This window comes from Lipotes vexillifer, unplaced genomic scaffold (assembly GCF_000442215.2).
Source record: "Lipotes vexillifer unplaced genomic scaffold, Lipotes_vexillifer_v1.1 scaffold969, whole genome shotgun sequence".
NCBI lineage: Eukaryota > Metazoa > Chordata > Mammalia > Artiodactyla > Lipotidae > Lipotes > Lipotes vexillifer.
Window position 1 is genome coordinate 217,222 of NW_006774070.1, and position 18,465 is coordinate 235,686.

Genomic DNA, 18,465 nt, shown 5'->3' on the forward strand with positions numbered 1-18,465 from the left:
TTTTTGCGGTACGCGGGCCTCTCACTGTTGTGGCCTCTCCCGTTGCAGAGCACAGGCTCCGGACGCGCAGGCTCAGCGGCATGGCTCACAGGCCCAGCCGCTCCGCGGCATGTGGGATCTTCCCGGACCAGGGCACGAACCCGTGTCCCCTGCATCGGCAGGCGGACTCTCAACCACTGCTCCACCAGGGAAGCCCTCCCATTTTATTTTAATCATCTGTTTATTTGCCTGTAGTCCTCACAGGCTCAAGAACTCCTTGAGGACAGGAATCACATCTTGCTTGTATTCTTAGCCTCAAGCCCAGTGTCTGCTGTGCAACAGGTGTCAGTACATGTGGCAGATTTAGTGGAACACAGTGGGGTTCTCTGAATACCGCTTCCCCCCAATCACTGTGTTTCCTTCCCCAGGAGCACTGTGTAGTTATCCAACTTCCTTGGTCTGTCCTCCACATCTACCACCCTCTCTATATTCAGTTTTTTCTTAGCATCAACAATGTGTTTTTCTATACATCTTAGATTGATACATTTCATATGTGACTTTAAAGCTTCAGTTAACAGTTCAATAAAAAAGTTGTATATATAGTATATATATTGTAAATATATAGTATACAGTATACGTAATGTATAGTATGGTATATATACAGTATAATATAGTATACGTAGTAATATATAGTATATATAGTGTATGTGTATGTATGTGTATATACACACATCTTTTTTACGTAGCATGTAATTAATACTATGAACCATGATAGTGGAATGTCCTCTTTTGACCTTGCTGCCTTTTTTATTGCATTTTATGGTAGCAAGCAGCTTTAGTAGATACCCTATTGCTAATTGGAAATAATGAGAATGACTTTATAAACTGTATTTTCTTGAAGTCTTTAAGACCTAAGGATTGTTTTTATCCTAATGAAACTCCAAGGATTGTCCAAAGAAAATAATATTGTCCGTGAAATATCTCAAGCAACTGCTTGAGAACCACTGCCCCATAACTCAGTAGCTTCAGGCCTCCCGGGATGAGGCAGTGGTGTGAGGAGTTTCTTCTCTGCGTCCCTGGAAAATGCTTTCCTTACAAGGCAGTGAACTCACTGCAGGCCAAGCAGGACTCCGTGATAGCCTTTTCCGTGCTGTTAGCCCAGTTGCTGGTACATGCTGACCGCAGCTTGGCAGGGTGCTCTTCCAAAGAGATCAATAAAAATAAATCACTGATTCCTTTTGAAACGTCCTCTAATAACTCCATTTGTTTAGCAGCCAAACTAAGGCATGGAAATTCCAGAACAACAGAAAAGGGCTGTGCAGTGCTTGTGCCACAGTTTCCTGGCTGCTGAGACAGTTTCACCTGTCCTGTAACCTGTAAACCCTCTGCCCAGGGCCTTTGGAGCTATGAAATACTTTGGCCAGGGGGTGAGGGACTGTAAGTAGAAAGTGTCTGTAAGTGAACAGGCTAATGAGGTTGAAGTGGGACCAGTCACCTCAGGTCAGGGTCCTGAGCATGGTCCACAGGCCACCACAGCCCCTGCTGCCCCTGAAACCCATCTTGACTGGCTGTGCAGACCCACTGGAAGTCACGCGGGTCCCAGGCAGCGTGCGGCAGGTGGGAAACGCCTGTGTTCACTTCTCCAAATTTGTTCTTATCCATTTTGATTGGAGTGATTTCCTGAAACTGATTTTCGGTGTCGCTCATGGAATCTCCTTTCATGCTTACTCACTTTTATTGATTTTCATGGCAGTCATCTCTGTAACATTTTCATTCATTCTTCCTTTTCTTTCTTGAGATACACCAGCTCATTTTCATCTCTCTCTTTTTATAACTCTCATAAGTAGCTTTTCTTTGAGGTCTTGGCTCCTTGAGTTTCTTATTTTGTTTTATGTTTAGTCAACCTGCTAGGTTATCTGAACTTCTCTTCTGGATCTTGAGTAATTCTTTTTATGAAGTAAATTCTTCATCTACCTTTTGTTTATGTTCCTTTTTTCTCATTTCTTTTTCTTTTGTGAGGGGCTGTTTCTGTGTGCAAGTCCTTGCTGGTCCCTGTCCATTTCTGAATGGAGTTGTGGCCAATTGTGCTGGGAGCAGGGTGATCCTCAGCTTCAGTTTGGGTTTGTGATCTCAAACACCCTCACCCCTGGCTTCCCTGGTGGCGCAGTGGTTGGAAGTCCGCCTGCCAATGCAGGCGACGCAGGTTCGTGCCCCGGTCCAGGAAGATCCCACATGCTGCAGAGCGGCTGGGCCCGTGAGCCATGGCCGCTGAGCCTGCGCGTCCCGAGCCTGTGCTCTGCAACGGGAGAGGCCACAACAGTGAGAGGCCGGCGTACCGCAAAAAAAAAACAAAAAAAAACCCTCACCCCAAATGTGTCATTTCCTTTGTCAAAGGCAGGGAGTCGGTTTTCAGGGGACAAGAATTTAGAATGCCTCCGGGCAAAATACCAGTCAGTCATTCACAGACTCTCTGTGGGCTGTGAGCTGAGATCCACCTCACTCTCTTCATCTTGGTTGTGTCCAGGAGACCAGAGATGACCCTGGCAATGGCTTGTCGGCCTGAGATCTGTCTCCTCAGCCCATCACCCCTGCCATGCTGAATCGGGGCAATGGTTAGATAGTCACACATTCACCCCAACTCACCCCAACCTAAAGGTCACTGCCCCACCTTTCAAGGATGTTTTCATGTAGAACGTAGCCTTCACATCTCACTGAATGACAATTTCATCCTTCCAGTACTTGGAAGTCATCCCTGACTCCCATATTTCTCTCACATCCCACCATGAATCCATCAGCAGATCCATCTTGTTGGCTCCCTTTCAACATGTGTCCAGAATTCTTCCTCTTTTTGCCACCTACCGTGCAACCACCTTGGTCCACACCACCACCGTCTCTTGCTTAGACAACTGTCAGAGCCTCCAAACTGGTCTCCCTCCTTCCTGCTTTGCCCCCACATTGATGCAGTGAGCAGGGTGGTCCTGCTAAATATGACATCTCATGTCGTCCCTCTGCACCAAAGCCCTTTAACCTCCCGTCGTTCTCCTGCATTACAGCTCTGAAAGGGCTCCCGTCTCACTCAGGCCCATGAAGCCCCGTCCACGCTGACCATCAGCATGTTTCTGCCCCCCTCTCCTACTTCCCCAACCCCCAGCTCCCTCCACCTCATCCACGTGGCCTCCTTGCTCTTCCCTGATGCTCCGGGAATGCCCCTGCATGGCCTCACCATCAGCTGTTCCCCCTGCCCAGAATGCATACCCTCATCTGCATGGCTAACTTCCTTACCTTTAAAAATCCTTCCTGAATGCACTTTCTCACCAGGTCTCCCTTGGCTACATTATTTCACACTTAATCTTGCCCTCACCCTGTGTATTCTCAACCCCCTTGACTTGGCTTTACTTTTTCTTTTTCCCTGGTGCTTATATGCCGCTTATTTCTTTATTCTGTTTGTTGGTGATCTGTCCCTCCCTCTTAGAACATAAGCTCCATAAAGACGGGAAAATTATTTTGACTACTGCAAGATCAGTAGCTCCTAGAACCGGGCCTGACACTCCGCAGGCCCTCAATAAATATTTGTGGGATGAATGAGGGAATGAATGAACGCACGAACGCAGAGATATACATGTCCTGCTCAAGGTCGGAGCCCATCTGCAGAGCCCACCGTCACAGCTATTTCACAGTATTCCAGGCTCTCAGCAAAGTGAGCAGGTTGGTGCTGTAGCATCTCCTTGCCTGATAGAAGAGGGGGACCATCTTCTCCCACTTTTTTCACCCTTTATTGCTTTTGCAATGAGTTTCCACCCACCATCATCAACCACACTGAAGTTCATTGTCCGGATAGCTCTGGACACTCTGGGTAGCTCTGGGTACAATTGTACCCAGCCGAGAACCCCTCTTGTCACAGGGCCTAGGTCTGCTGGTGAGGATCCTGGAGCTGCTCACCGGTACCATGTGCTCCTGGCTGAGGGCCCCAGGGAGGAAGGGCAGCAGAATCAAGGCTGGCAGTGACCCCTGTCAGAAGATGCCACCTCCAACTTTAGTCCCAGCTCTAAGACGTCAGCAGGTCCACTGGTTAACTTTGCAAACTTTTTGTTCCTCCTGCAAACGATGGGGCAAATCAGCCTAATGGACCTGCCTTATTTGCTGGTGCAGCAGGAGATGGAGTCTGTCGGCCACCTGCAGGCCCATTTCCAAGTAGGTCAGGCATAAAGCTGCCAGTCCGCGGCTGGTGTGAGCCCTGACTGATGGCGGTGGGTTTGCTTTTCTCCTGATCTCTCCGGGGCAGCCATGTCTCCCCTCCCTCGGGGTGGAATGAGCCTGTCTTCTCTGCAGCCATGCAGGCCTGGCTCTCTTCTTGAATCTTCATTCATGCTTCTTGGGGGATCCAGGCTCTTACCAAGGTGGGTACCTCATTAATTCTCCTGATTCTGAGTGATGTCGCAGGCTCTGTTACCCCACCATTGGCTCTCCCTCCTCTCTGCTGGGTGAAGACCTGGCTCCAGTTACATGTGATGGACCCCCATAGAAAAGAGGAAGATGGGGGGCAGGCAAGACCCTGGACCCCAAATGCAAGGAAGCAAGGTAAGAATCAAGCAGCCAGTCTAGTCTGGACTGTGGTGTTATAGACACTCTGACACTCTGATACACTCAGGTTATCCTTAAGGCCTCTCCCCCGGGTCAGCCCATACAAGACATTCCTGGAATCTGTCTATTTCTCCTATCTGCATGGCCATCAGCCTGGTCCATGCATCACCGTCTGTCTTCTGGACAACCCAGCTGTGGTCCAGCTGCCTCTCCTGTTCCCTATAGTCCATTCTCTGTACAGCTTCCAGGTGGTTAGACCCTTCCCGTCCCTCCCCTGCCCAACCCCGTCCAGTTAGAGGTGGGTTTACATGTGGATTTAGCTTCATAGCCTTCCATGCCCAGGCCCCTTCCTAGGTCCTGGGGTGGGGCAGCAATGTGGTTAAGGAGCAACCTAATTCAAGGATTAATTGGGGTTCACGGCTGCTCAAGAAGCTTTAAAAGACCCTGAAATCTCACAGCTCCTGTGTGAAACAACCTGATAGAGGTTTTCCCAAGTTTGACAACAATCCTAAAAATTTACAGGACAACTCATCAATAATGAATTGTGATGATGAAAATAAAACATTTAGAAACCATCAATAATAATGATAATAAAAATAATTTCTGTCAAACTCTGCTCGAGGAAAGGCTAAATTATCTTTCTATCCTTTCTACAGAAAATGATATCACGAATTATCACCATAAAAGATGTCCTCTGGGGGCTTCCCTGGTGGCGCAGTGGTTGAGAGTCCGCCTGCCGATGCAGGGGACAAGGGTTTGTGACGCGTTCTGGGAAGATCCCACATGCCGCGGAGCGGCTGGGCCCGTGAGCCATGGCCGCTGCGCCTGCACCTCCGGAGCCCGTGCTCCGCGACGGGAGGGGCCACAACAGTGAGAGGCCCGCGTACCGCAAAAAAAAAAAAAAAAAAAAAAAAATGTCCTCTGAGAAGATGCAGCCCAAAAATATACGGGGACGAAGCACTCTGGAGGAATTTCAGGATGCTAATTCAAACACATGCTGCTATTTTTTCTCAATTCTTTAATTTTGGGGGTAATTTTCAGCTTTTCAAAATCTGTGATTTATTGTAATTTCTTTTCTCCTTTGAAATGAATATTAAAGTATGATTCCTAATTCTGGGCTCTTTTAACAAGAAAGCCCCAAATTTTCTGTTTCAGGTCCCACAAAACGTGGATCAGCTGCCTTGAAGGCCTTCCTTCCTACTGCACTTGGAATAAAACTTAAATTCCTCCTCTAGGTCTGCAAGCCCTCCCGATCCCGCCCGCTCTGTTCCCCCACGACCCCTACCCCGCACTCATCATGCCGCAGACGCACCTGCCTTCTCCTTGTTCCTCTAACTGCCCAGCTCTGTCCCACCTTGGTGATGTTGTGTTTGCTGTATCTCCTGCCTGGAACGTCTTCTCCCAATTTCCCCTTCTGGTTATTCAGGGCTCAGCTCAAGGCCACCTCCTCTGAGAAGCCCCCGGGGATAATCCTACTTAAAGTGGAGCCCCCCTTCTGTAACCACCTTGTCTTGCCCCAGTCCCTGTTCTATCCTCCTTACTTGTCCACCTCAAAATGCACATTTCTATCTCAACGGATAATGTCCCTTTTCAGCGACTGTCCCCTTCCCCCACCCTGGGAGCAGGGCCATGTGAGCCCCAGGAGGGCGAGGCCATGTCTGTCCTGGCAACTGTGGCCTCAGGCACACAGAGCAGTGCCCGGCTCACAGTAAACACTCCACAGCTATTTGCAGAATTAATAGACTGCTGTTGGTAGTTTGAATTGACAACTTCATTCCAGAAAGCAATATGCCCTGGGGGCCTTAAAATACGCAAACCATTGACCCATGATTCTCATTCCTAGAAATTAGTCCCAAGGCAATTATCAGAAAGACGTGCAAAATCGGAAGTGAGCTACCAGTGAAAACCATGAGAATCGATCGGATCTGTGTTTTTGTCTTGGCTCCACCAAGTAATTAGCTGCCATGTGGCCTTGAGCAAGTTCCTATCATCTCTGAGCCCTGATTTCCTCATCTGTAAATGGGGACAGTCACAGTACCTCCAGGAAAGGGAAGCAGGAGGCTCATATACTGTCACGCATGGAAGATGCTTAGCGTAGAGCCAGGCGTGCAAAAAAAACTCAGTAAATGTCAACTATGACAGTTCTCCATGACGCTCATTACACTGTTGTTTAGAAAGTAATCAAATCTTGAAAAGTGCTTCGCTATCTAACCGTGGTGGGGGACTACCCAGATTAGTGCCATCCAACTGAAGTGTAATGCAATGCAAACCACACATGTAAGCACACATTTAGTTTAACATTTTCTAATAGGCATGTTAAAAAAAGGTAAAAAGAAAGGGGTGAAATTAATTTTAGTATATTTTGTTTGACCCAATCTATCCAAAGTATTATTTCAACATGTAATCAGTATAAAAATTATTAGTGAGCTATTTTACGTTCTTTATTTGGTACCAAGTCTTCAAAATCTGGTGTGTATTTTTCACTTACACCCATTTTAACTTAGGCCAGTCACATTTCATTTTTTTCTTTTTCTTTTTTTCTTTTTTGCAGTACGCGGGCCGCTCACTGTTGTGGCTTCTCCCGTTGCGGAGCACAGGCTCCGGACGCGCAGGCTCAGCGGCCATGGCTCACGGGGCCTAGCCGCTCTGCGGCATGTGGGATATTCCCGGACCAGGGCACGAACCCGTGTCTCCTGCATCGGCAGGCGGATTCTCAACCACTGCACCACCAGGGAAGCCCAGGCCAGTCACGTTTCAAACACTCAGTAGCCACCTATGGCTGGGGCTGCCACGTTGGAGAATGTATGTCTAGATAATCTGCCACCCAACTTTAGAATATGGTACAATCATGGAAAGACCTGTTTTAAAAATAATACTCAATCATGCAAGAAAAAGCTCACAAAATGAGATTAAGTGAAAAAGATAGTGTAAACCAAATAAATTTGCTCCTACTTTGTTATATATAAAGAGATGCTTGTGTTTATTTGAGTATGCATTTTGATGGGCACAGTGCAAGGGAATGCAGCAAAATCCTACCAGGGAACATCTGAGGAAGTGGAATTATAGCGATTTAAATTTTCCCCTTCATGCTTTTTCACTATAAATGTGTGTTACTTTTAAAGCAGGGGAGGAATAATGTTATTTTTAAAGTTCAGCATCCCATGCCATGACCTGACCTCAGCAGGCTAATAGCTCTAACCTTTGTTTCTAAGGGTTAAATTCCTAGAGGTAGATTTCTAGGTGGGAGTTATGTGTATTTATGGAGTATCCTGTCTTGGAGTGTCATTTTCTCATCTGTCTGATGGGAGGGATTTGAAATTGGTGACCTGCACGAGATTATCTTCCCTCTCCCAGGCTTCCTGTTGAGTCCAGCACCCCTGAACCAACATCATCCAAAGTACCATGGCTTGGTCACATCAGATCTTCCTAGCAGAGGAGCAGGACCCTGAGAGGAACAAGAGATGGGAATGGCAAGATGTAAGTGTGTCACTGTGTGCAAAGAGCCAGAGAAATGGATCAAGGATTATGCACTCAGCACTCAGAAAGACAGGTCAGTGGGGCTACGAAGGTAGGAATACCAATCTATGAAAAAAGGGGTCCCAAGGGGACGCTGAGACCAACTCTGTACCTGGACCAAATTCACAGCCAAGCGCCCTGGAGCTGTGACTCTGTCCCCCACCCATGATTTCTTCCAACAGGGAGACAATGTGTAGATCACCTGTAGCCTTCCTTACCTGCTCTCAGGTGGACCTTGTCTCAGGTCCCCGTGGTCAGTCCTGTGACTCTGCCACACTCCTGTTGACAGGTCGAAGGAAGAGCCTGGGGCCCAGTGCACACCTGGGAGCCTGAGCTCTAAGGAGGGCTCTGCTGTTGACCTGCCGGGTCTCCTGGGACATAGGTTTACCTCTCCGGGAGTGACAGAGACTGTCCAGCTGTTCACCAAATATGTTTCTTCTTCCTGGGCACATGGCAAGGTTACATCTCCCAGCCTCCTCTGCAGGTAGGTGGGACCAAGTGACTGCCTTCCAGACAATAGAATGTGAGCAGCAGAGACAGGTGCTGCTTGCACAGGTGGCTCTTGAGAAACTCCCGTGAACTCCTCCCTCTTCCACCAGACTGATGCAAAGCCACAGGATGGAAGGGGCCTGGGCCCAGGATTGCCCCCTGGAGGGGATCACCCACCTGTCAGTGAGACCTAATTCTCCACCTTACAAGGGAGGGAAATCAACTTTTATCATGTTGGACCCTTCTGCACTAGAGCTTGGATTTTAGAGCTGCTAACATTGTCTTCAGTAATACTCAGGGCTTTCTTTCCTCATCTAAATGGGAGAAATGAAGAGGGGAAAAATCATTCGCTGAGGATCTGTTCCATGCAGGACCTCATGCTCCACATATGACGCACAATTGCCCTTTAACCCTACACAACAGGACGGTGACCTTAGATCTACTATCCCCATTTTTCCAGAGCAGGGAATGAGCCAGGATTCAAACTCTGGTCTTCCAGATCCAGGTCCCATGGCTGGCACGGTTTCCGGTTCCAGATGACCAAACACTCCAGGATCCTACGTGTCCCTGAGTCCTGCCAGGTGAGCAGAGAGGTGAAGAGAGTGCAGGCTGGAGTCTGACAGGCCAGGGTCCAGGCCTCCCAAATGGAGGAATCAGATAAGGGCTCAGCTTACCTGCACCTCAGTTTCTTCATCTGTCCAATGGGGTTGCAGTGAGAGGATAATATATTTTATTACCAAACATGGGGTTGTTTGAGGATGCTTTTCCTGATTATACTCAAGAAAAGCCTTTTCTTCTTTACCTTCTTTGCTGAAGACCTTCAAAGCTCTGCTTTGCTGGGGAAATTGGGGCACCATCTCCATGATTCACTGTTACCCAGAAAGCCAAACTGTCTTTGATGTTTTGTTGACCTGACCTTTTTCTTCTAAGGGCCCCTAATAACTGCTGCACTGGTTTCTACCCATTTGATGAGATGAGCATCCGCCACCTCCCAAAAGGAAAAGCTGACTGTAAATCATCTAAAAGAGAAGGAAAAGGGTTTGATTTCATTTGGGACTGGTTTTGAGGGGGGGCTGGTCTTGGGGGGCTGCCCAATTTATGTGTGGATTCCCAGGAGAAGCTGGGTGCTGCTGGTGTCTCTGGTGGGTGAGGAGATCTGAGAGGGAAATGTCCCCAGGAGCATGATCCTATATCTTCTGTGTGAGGAGCCCCATGTGAGGGAGCCTTGGTGACTAAGGCTCGGGTCTCCTCTACCAGCTCTGATCTCTGTGACCTGTCCCCAACTCCCCCCACACTCCCTGGATTTCATGAACTTATTTGTGTAACTTCAATTCAAACAAGTCTGTTAACTTTCCCCAGTTAAAGTCAACATCCATTGCTGGCTTTGCTGATTCACAGCATTTTAGAGCCAGGAGGGACTTTTGACTTTATAAGGTCTAACCTTTCAAAGACCGTGATTTGTTGACTGCTCAGACACTTCTGATGGGCCCCACCTTCTGTTTGGATAGATCCTGATCCCATTAGCACATATTAGTGGTCACATGCTGACCTGTTGACCCCCAGGGGGCTTCCAGCCTTGCCTCTAGCCTCTGCCCTGCCTGGACCCTCAGTGCTAACCACAGTATAAATTGTCCCAATGCCTGAGACACCTCCCCAGTGCTGGGCCTTTGCACCTATGTCTCCCATCCCCATCTTCTCTCCTACCTGGTGAAATTCTCAGCCCTCACCAAAGACTAGGTGAAGTGTCACCTCCTCCTGGAAGCCTTCCCTGATTCTACCAGGAAGAACTAACTGTTCTGTCTTTCATGCTCCAAACAGCTCTATCAGAAAATATGAAGCCTTGACCTCTGTCATTTGTTTGCCATTCCTTCTCATAGAGATGGTGAGCCCTTTTAAGTTGGGGGCTCTCTGTTTTTCATTTTCATGTTCTTAGGATAAGTGTTCATAGGAGGGCAAGTAGAAAGGCCTAGCACATAGAAGCACTGAGTAAGTGACTCACTGGGCAACTCACTTGTTCACTAAACTGAATAGGGCAAAAGAGGAAGATAATTTTGAAAGTAGAAACTTGTATCAAATGGGATCCTTTCAGTTTCTAGTAACAGGAAACATAACACAAACTTCCTAAAACAAAGAGGGAGTTTAACTGGCTCACAGAACTAAAAAGTTCCAGGTAGGTAGGGCTTCAGGAGGGGTTTGATCATGGTGCCAAATTATTTTTAAAATTTAAAATTTTTTTACAGTGTTCTCTGCTGTGGCTCTCTTCATATGTTGATTTTGACCTCATGCTGGTTTCATTCGTGGTGACAAAGTGGCTACACCAGGTTTCAGTTTCATGTCCTGACACCAACCATTCAAAAAGATAGAGCACATCCATGTCCCATAATTCTAGGCAAAACCCTTAAGGTTTGCACTGGTTTAAGTACAATTGCTATGGCAAAGTGAATGTGATTCCTGCGTGGCTTAGACCAATCAAGCAAATTGAATGTGATTCCTGCGTGGCTTAGACCAATCATTCTCATCCTGAGAAACCCTCAGTTTCTCAGGAGGGTCAGTCCCATCCAAACCACAAGGCTGTACATAATGGTGTTTTTAAAAAACATGAATTTCAGTTTTCCTTCCATCCTTCCTTCAACTCACAAACAAATAATAGACAGTTATTATAATACAGATTCTGTGCCACATGTTGAAGAGACATATAAGATTAGGACAAGATTGTGACCTCAAGGTGTTGACAATCCCACTCAAAGAGATTTTGAAAATTATCTTAAAGGCGATGAGGCACCACAAGGGAATTTTAAGCAGGCGAATGACTGTATATTAGTAATTATTGCTGTCTAACAAAGACCTCAAAACTTAGCAGCTCAAAACAACCAATATTTATTATCCTGTAGTTTCTGTGGGTCAGGGGTTTGGGCACAGCCAAGCTGGAGGCCTCTAGCTCAAGATCTCTCACATGGCTGCAACTGAGGCATCGGCCAGGGCTGCATCCATCTCACAGCTGAGTAGGGGAGATTTGCTTCCAGCTCACTCCTGTGGCTCTGGGCAGGCCTCGGCAGGTTTGCTTCGAAGCTCACTCACATGCACCTCTCTGCTGAGCTGCCTTATGACGTGGCAGCTGGCTACGCCCAAGACTAGTAACCCAAGAGATAGTGAGGAAGAACCATCCAAATCGAAAATTAGAAATAATTCCCATCTTTTCTGGCGTATTCTATCTGACAAAAGTGAAGCAATGAGTGTAGCCCACACTCAAGGGGAGTGCATTATCCAAAAGTGTGACTACCAGGAAGTGGGGATCACCGGTACCCTCTAAAAATCTGCCTACTGCAAGGACCTCCCAACAGCTCAGCATCTCACAGCGATGGCATGACATCAGCCTGTGACTTCCTAAGAACAGTAATTAATAAAGGAGGATTTAGGAGTGGGCAGGAGAAAATCGTGTGGGACTGGATGGATTCATTCATTCATTCATTCAACAAACATTTACCGAGTGCCCATGTGGACAGGACTGTGCTCCGTGCTGGGATGGCTGCTGTGCCAGACCCTGTCTCCCCTCATGAGTATTAGTGTCCAGCAGGGAACAAAGTTGAACAAGACACTGACCTTGAATGTTACAGAAAAGGGCAAGAGTCAAGACTGTGAATAGTACTCCCACGCAGCCAAGCCAGGGCCTCCTGGGGGAAGGGACATTTCAGCTGAGCCCTGAGGGATGAGGAGAATCAGGGGAAGGGGAGGGTAGTGTAGGTCTCGGGGTGAGCCCCCGCCCCACCCCTTCTTCCCCTCTCCCTATATCTGTCTCTGCTCAAAGGTCCCCTTCACAGAGAGGCTTCCTTGTCCCCACAGTCCAAGGCTGTCACTGTCCATCCCCAGCCCCAGAGCCAGACGCTATGACTTCATCCTGTTTACTTTCTTCCAGCACCTCTTCCCACCTGGGATACTCATGGATGATGGTCTACCTGTTCCTTCCTGCCTCCCCACTCCAGACGTCGATCCTGGGGGCAGGGACGTCGCCTGTTCGCTGCTGCACCCTCACCCCCATCTGGGCCGGCACATAGTAGGACCTCAACAAGCCAGTTGGCATGAGCGGACCTGACACTGGGCCCTTATCCGGCATCTCAGGTTTTCTCGTTGAGGACCGCCCCGCGTCCTGAAGTGTCCCAGCTCCTGAGCAGCGCGATCCCGTCCCCTCCCCTCCGGTTCTCCTGTGCAGCACGAGGAAGAGGGGCTCAGAGCCCAGCGGGTGACTTCACCAGCCTCGCCCTGTCATGCTTCATGGCTCCTCTCTGGGCTCCTAATAGCGGCCACACTTTGAGGTTGGAGAGGGAGCGTTGAGGCCAGTCAAGTGGATAAATCACATCTTTTCAAATGGGGCAAACACGGATTTACACAATAGCCTGTGACAAATGCACTTTCAGGGGACGATCTGGCAGGAAACATTCCTTTTTCCAAAGGGTGCCTCGGCCCTGGGAGAAATAATGAGGGCTTTTTCAGGATTCTAATTGTTGCCAGTGCTGACAGGCTGCAGGGCCAGAGCTGCTGCTGCCGCCCAGCACTCACGCAGGCACACAGTGTGTCTATTTCCGGGTCTCCAGGTGAGCGCCCTGCTCCCAGGGGTGCCTGGGGGCCCAGGCTCCGTGCCCATGGTTCCTGCTCCCTCCTGCTGACACACTCCTTCTCAGGTTCCAGGGTCACTGTGACAGCTGCGGATCTCGACCTGTCAGCCACCCCAGGTCGCCCAGCACCTGCCTGGTGCTACTGGGAGGAGAGAGCCGGAGCTGAGACGTGAGACAGGCCTGGCTGCCCTGTGCCCTATCCTCACACCCATGGGGGAGGGGCAACAAAGCAATTGGAAGGATGGAGAGGGTGAAGATTGTGGGGTTCATTTAGGGTCTCGGGACCCAGTACTGTTGTCCCGCCTGACCTGGGCCCTGTGTCCACTACCTCCACCTTGGAATAAACCCCATCAGACTCTCCTGGACCCTGCAGTCACCCCCAGGGTGTACCCCATCCATTCCAGCCTCACTTTCCATCCTTCCCCATGGCAGGTAGGGAGATTGTAGCAAAATGCTGAATCAAAAATTAAGTCCTGCCCACATTTAAAACTTCTAGTATCTTAGAATGAAATCCAAACTGCTCATCTTGGAGTAAGAGTAAAGGTGCTGGCAGGAACAGATGGTTCAGAAGAGGGAGCAATCGCAGGGGGTTTGATGGACGGATAATCACCAAGGTGAGCGCAGGAGACAGGAAACCAGCAGGGGCTGGTGAGGCACCTGCAGGTGAGTGACAGTGGGGGCTGTGTCCATCCCAGTCCAGAAGGGACCAAAGGAGGGGGATCTTACCAGACCCCAGAGACAGCTGCAGCCACAGGAGAGGGGCCGTCCGATGGAGCTGGGGTCACAGGAGAGAGATGCAGCCACTGCCAAGCATGGTCAGCGGAAGGACCTGGGGAACCAACACCTGACCTCTGTCCTCCTGCCCCTGGCCTGCAGGACCCAACAGAAAATGTGTCCATAGGAGGGAGCAGGGCCCTGGCGGTGCTGCCCCTGCAGGTCAGTCTCCCGGGCACAGAGCAGGGGAGATGGGTGAGGGTGAATCTGGAGGGCACACAGGGGACAGCAGCACATGTGGCCCCCGAGGCCCAACCAGATCTGCCCTGCCTACTCCTTGGGCCTTGTCTTCTGCCCTCTGCCCCTCACTCACCCTGTTTCCACCGCGCTGACCTTTGTTCAGCTTCTCAAGTACACTGAACTCATTCCTGCCTCAGGGGCTTTGCGCCTCCTGTTTCCTTGGCCTAGGGGGCTCTTCCTCCTAACCCTTTCATGGCATTGAGGTCTCAGCACAAGTGTCACTTCCTCCCAGGGGCCATCTAACCACCCATCCAATCTTGTCCCCATGCTCCACCCCACCTGCCACTTTTCCTTGCTTTCCTCTCATCATAGCTCACATCGCTGACCTTTGCTGTTTATGTCTTTGACCAGGTTAGAACCTTAGCCTCCCCTCACTCCCCAGGGCAAGGACAGTGTCCTGACTATTCTCTGCAAGCCCTCAGTGCTGAGAGCACATGTAGCTGATTATTTAGTGTTTGTGGAATAACCCTCTGATTTCAAGGCAGTGAGTTAGAGCCCAGCCTCTGTTGTAGCACCATCTGATTATGGAGTCCAGCTTCACAGAGCAGTATGACCCAGAGCGAACCACTCGGCTCCTGCAAGCCTCTTCTGTTAAATGGACCAATAACTACCTACCACATGGGGCTGCTGAGAGTGAAATGAGCAAAAGTACACGTTTCCATCCTGGCTCATGGCAGGCACTGAAGATGCATTTCCTGTTGCCCTACTGTAGTTGATTTTGGGAGCACTGAGCCCCCAGGAACTGCTCCTGCTTTGCTCCCTGGTGGCTGAGTGCTGTGCTCTCCCCCTGAGCCCCAGACCCTCCAGGCTGACCCCTTCTCTGTTTAGCAGCCCAGGCGGTCATCTTCCTTCCACCCCTCAGACATACCCATCCCTCTCCCACCTCAGAATGGGACGCGCTCAATTCCCTGCTCAGCACTTCCCCTCCTCTCTCCTCATCTACAAATGCCTTCTCAGCTCAAATATCACCTCCTCAGGGAAGCCTCCATGATTTCATCCAGGACCAGGTCAAGCCCTGTCATCATCTCAGGTGCTCTCCCCTCTCCATACCCTCCTGGGGTAATTCATTTTACTGTAATTGACTAAGAAATATTTCACTTCCCCGCCAGGATCTGTGTATCTTGTTCCCTATTGTATTCTCAGTGCCTGATCATTTCCACATTCAATAAATACTGGAAATTTCCCCAAAGAGCTCCCCCCATGTCCCCAGTCCCTGACCCCAGCCAGGTGTGTAGTTCAGATACGCTGGCAGGTCAGGCCCATCTATAATGAGGATGTCAGGGTCTCTGAGCAGCAGAGATGTCAGGAGACTCTTTGGCTTCAGGCTTCAAAGCTGACTCTTTGGCTTCAGACTCTTTGGCCTTCTCACAGCTGGGATTGGGCCTGGCACTGCCTGCTCACTGGTCTGGCGTCCATCCCCTGGTTATCCTGGTCTTTTCACCCAAGGCTCAGCCCCTCCTTTCCTCCCTGGAACATTTACTGAAGGACTCCTGGCCTCCTTGGGGAAGGGCGGGGAATGACACACACAACTGGGTGATAAGTGCTGCGAGAAGGCTGAGAAGGGATGCAGTGAAGAGCAGGGGAGGCGCTAACCAGTCTGCTGCGTCTCTGGGGCAATGGTCAGGGAAGGCTTCCCAGGGGAGGTGATCCCTGATCTGAGTTTTGAATATAAAAGAGCTGTCCAGGTGAAGTCAAGGGAGACATATTCCCTGTGGAGGAGCAGCGTGTGTGGTACGTGCAGGGGGTAAGAGAGAAGGTGGGTGCATTACGGAGCCACAGCAGCTGACTGGGGGAGAGGGCTAGAGGTGAAGCTGGAGACGGGGTGTGGTGGGTAAATTCCCATAAATTCCTGCACCTCTGAACTCAGGCCCTCTTTTCTGTTGTTGCTGCTCCTGATTCCCTGCACCCAGAAGCTGGGCATAGGGGCATCAGCACACACAGGCAGAGGCTTGAAAAGCCTTGTGCGTGTGGGCGAGTCCTGTCCTGCTACTGGGAGTCCTGTGGTCACCACCATGTGGATAAGCCTGGGCTGGCCCCTCGGAGGAGAGACCACGTGGAGAGTGGTCCCAGCCATCAGAGTCTTCCCAGCTGTCCCAGCTGAGACCAAGACAGATGAGTGAGGCCAGCATGAGAGACAATTCATCCCCAGTCAAGCCCCAGTCAAGCTTGTAGGGGACAGAAAGAACCATTCAACCAACCCACGGAATCATGAGAGATAATCAACATTTGTTGTTTTAAGCTGCTACCTTTTGGGACGGTTTGTTACACAGTGAAAGCTAACTGATGCATGAGAGGATGGCTGGATTAGGCTGGGCCTTCTGTGTCTGGCTGGAGAGTCTGGGGTTTATCACTGTGGCTGTGAGAGTGGGCTCTAAGACATGTTCAAATCCCGTCTGTGCCCTTCATCAGCCATGGGACACACCAGGCCTTTCTGTGCCTCCATTTCCTGACATGCTATGTGGGAACAATAATGCTCTGAAGGATATTAAGAGGATTGCATGTGTAAATAAATACAAAGTGCTGAGGATAGAACCAGGAAACGCTAGCTTCTTATCATCAAGCTCGTCCTATGACTTCCCATCCTAGAGTCCAAGCCACATCCACCCACTCAGCCTGCCAGTCTTGACTGATGTGACCCTGACCTAGGCTTTTGTCCCTGCCTGTAAGGTGGCCTGCCATCCCTGCATGCCCAGGATTTTAGCCCAGGTTCTGATTTTAGCACTCAGAGTCCCAGGTCGCAGGAAACCCCCTCCATAGTACCAGATAAACTGGGAGGGTTGGTCACCTTACCTGCTGGGCAACTCCCAGAGTCTAAAGAAATTCCTGGTCCTGAGCCTTCAGCAGCCCGGGTCCATCCAGCTGTCCTCTGATGGCAGCCTCCTCCCCCTTATAACAACTGAGATCCCTCTGGTTTGAAAATAAACACGGGCAACATGCCCAGGGTCCCAGAGGGAGCATAATTCCACATGCCGACAAGACAGGAGCCATATTCTTATGTTGTTTCTCTAAACATGCAGAGGCCTCAAGCATCAGAGAAATTAGAGATGACACCCATGTTTCTACCACAGGCTGGCTTCATAAGACGTTACTAAAGCACAGAGCCCACTCCTGTATGGAGGCCGCCTGGTCTGCTCTGAGTCAGGGGCATGGGGACCCTTTGTCTTTGCCCCCCTTTCACCCCCCAGCTCAGAGCATGGAGTTCACAGGGATGTGGGCCTGAGGATGGCCTCCCCTGGGGACCTAAGAAAGGAGGATGTTGGGGGGAGTCAGTATCCCTGCTGGGGGGCCCAGGTAAGTGATGTAGGAATCAGGGTGGGGGGTGTGATGACTTCCTTTTATCAAGTTGTCATAACTGATGCCCCCTTCTCTCATGCATTTGCTCCTAATGGGGTCAGAGCCAGACCTCTTGTGACAACAAGAAGGATGTCTCAGCCCATGAAGGCCCAGGGGAGCCTTGGGCACAGAGCAGGCTGCAGGACCTCCTCTGGTCTGGATTAAAAGGCTCAGACAGGGCCTGGGCCACTTCTCTAGTCGGGAGATCCAGCAGGGACATGTGGCTGAGTCCCGCATCCTCCCAGAAGGTGAGCGTTTCCCTGGAATTGCCCATGTAGATGTCCTGAGAGGCATGCAGCCCATCGCTGTGATCACAATAACATCTCCGGCCACGCTAACAGCAAGGACCAATGATCGCCTTCCTTAAGTGCTGGCTGTAAGAGGACACGCAGCCCAGAACAGGGCTGTTCTTGGCAGCCTTAAAACTCCACCATCAGGGCCAGCCTGGAAAATGGCAGCCTTGGCCTGGCACCCTAGGGGACAACACCCTCCCTGTGCCAGAACTGTGAGCTGGGACATCTGGCTGCCCCAAGCCCTAGACCCGGGGGAGCAGTATCTCTGCCCACGTGTGACCCATTCAGGACAGCAGGGTCAGGAAGTGCTGGGTGGGGTGGCAGGGGTGTGTGTGCAGGCTACAGGGCAGCCTGGCTGGGCATGGGTCTTGGCCTGACAATTATTTACCAAGTGTGTGGCCTGGGGGAACTCACTCCATCTCTTGTCCTTCAGCTTCCTCATCTGTGAAATGGGAACAATGATGATCCCCACCGTCATGGGATGCTGTGAGGATAAAATGAGTTAACGCTAGTCATGCCTTCAGAGAAAAGGCTGGGAAGGAAAATAATGTGACAAACTCCTTCACACTGGCAGAGGGGGGGCAGTACTAAACCTCCTCTATTGGTGTGAAGAGTTGCAAGCACTGTGGCCTTTTTTTTTTTTTTTTTTT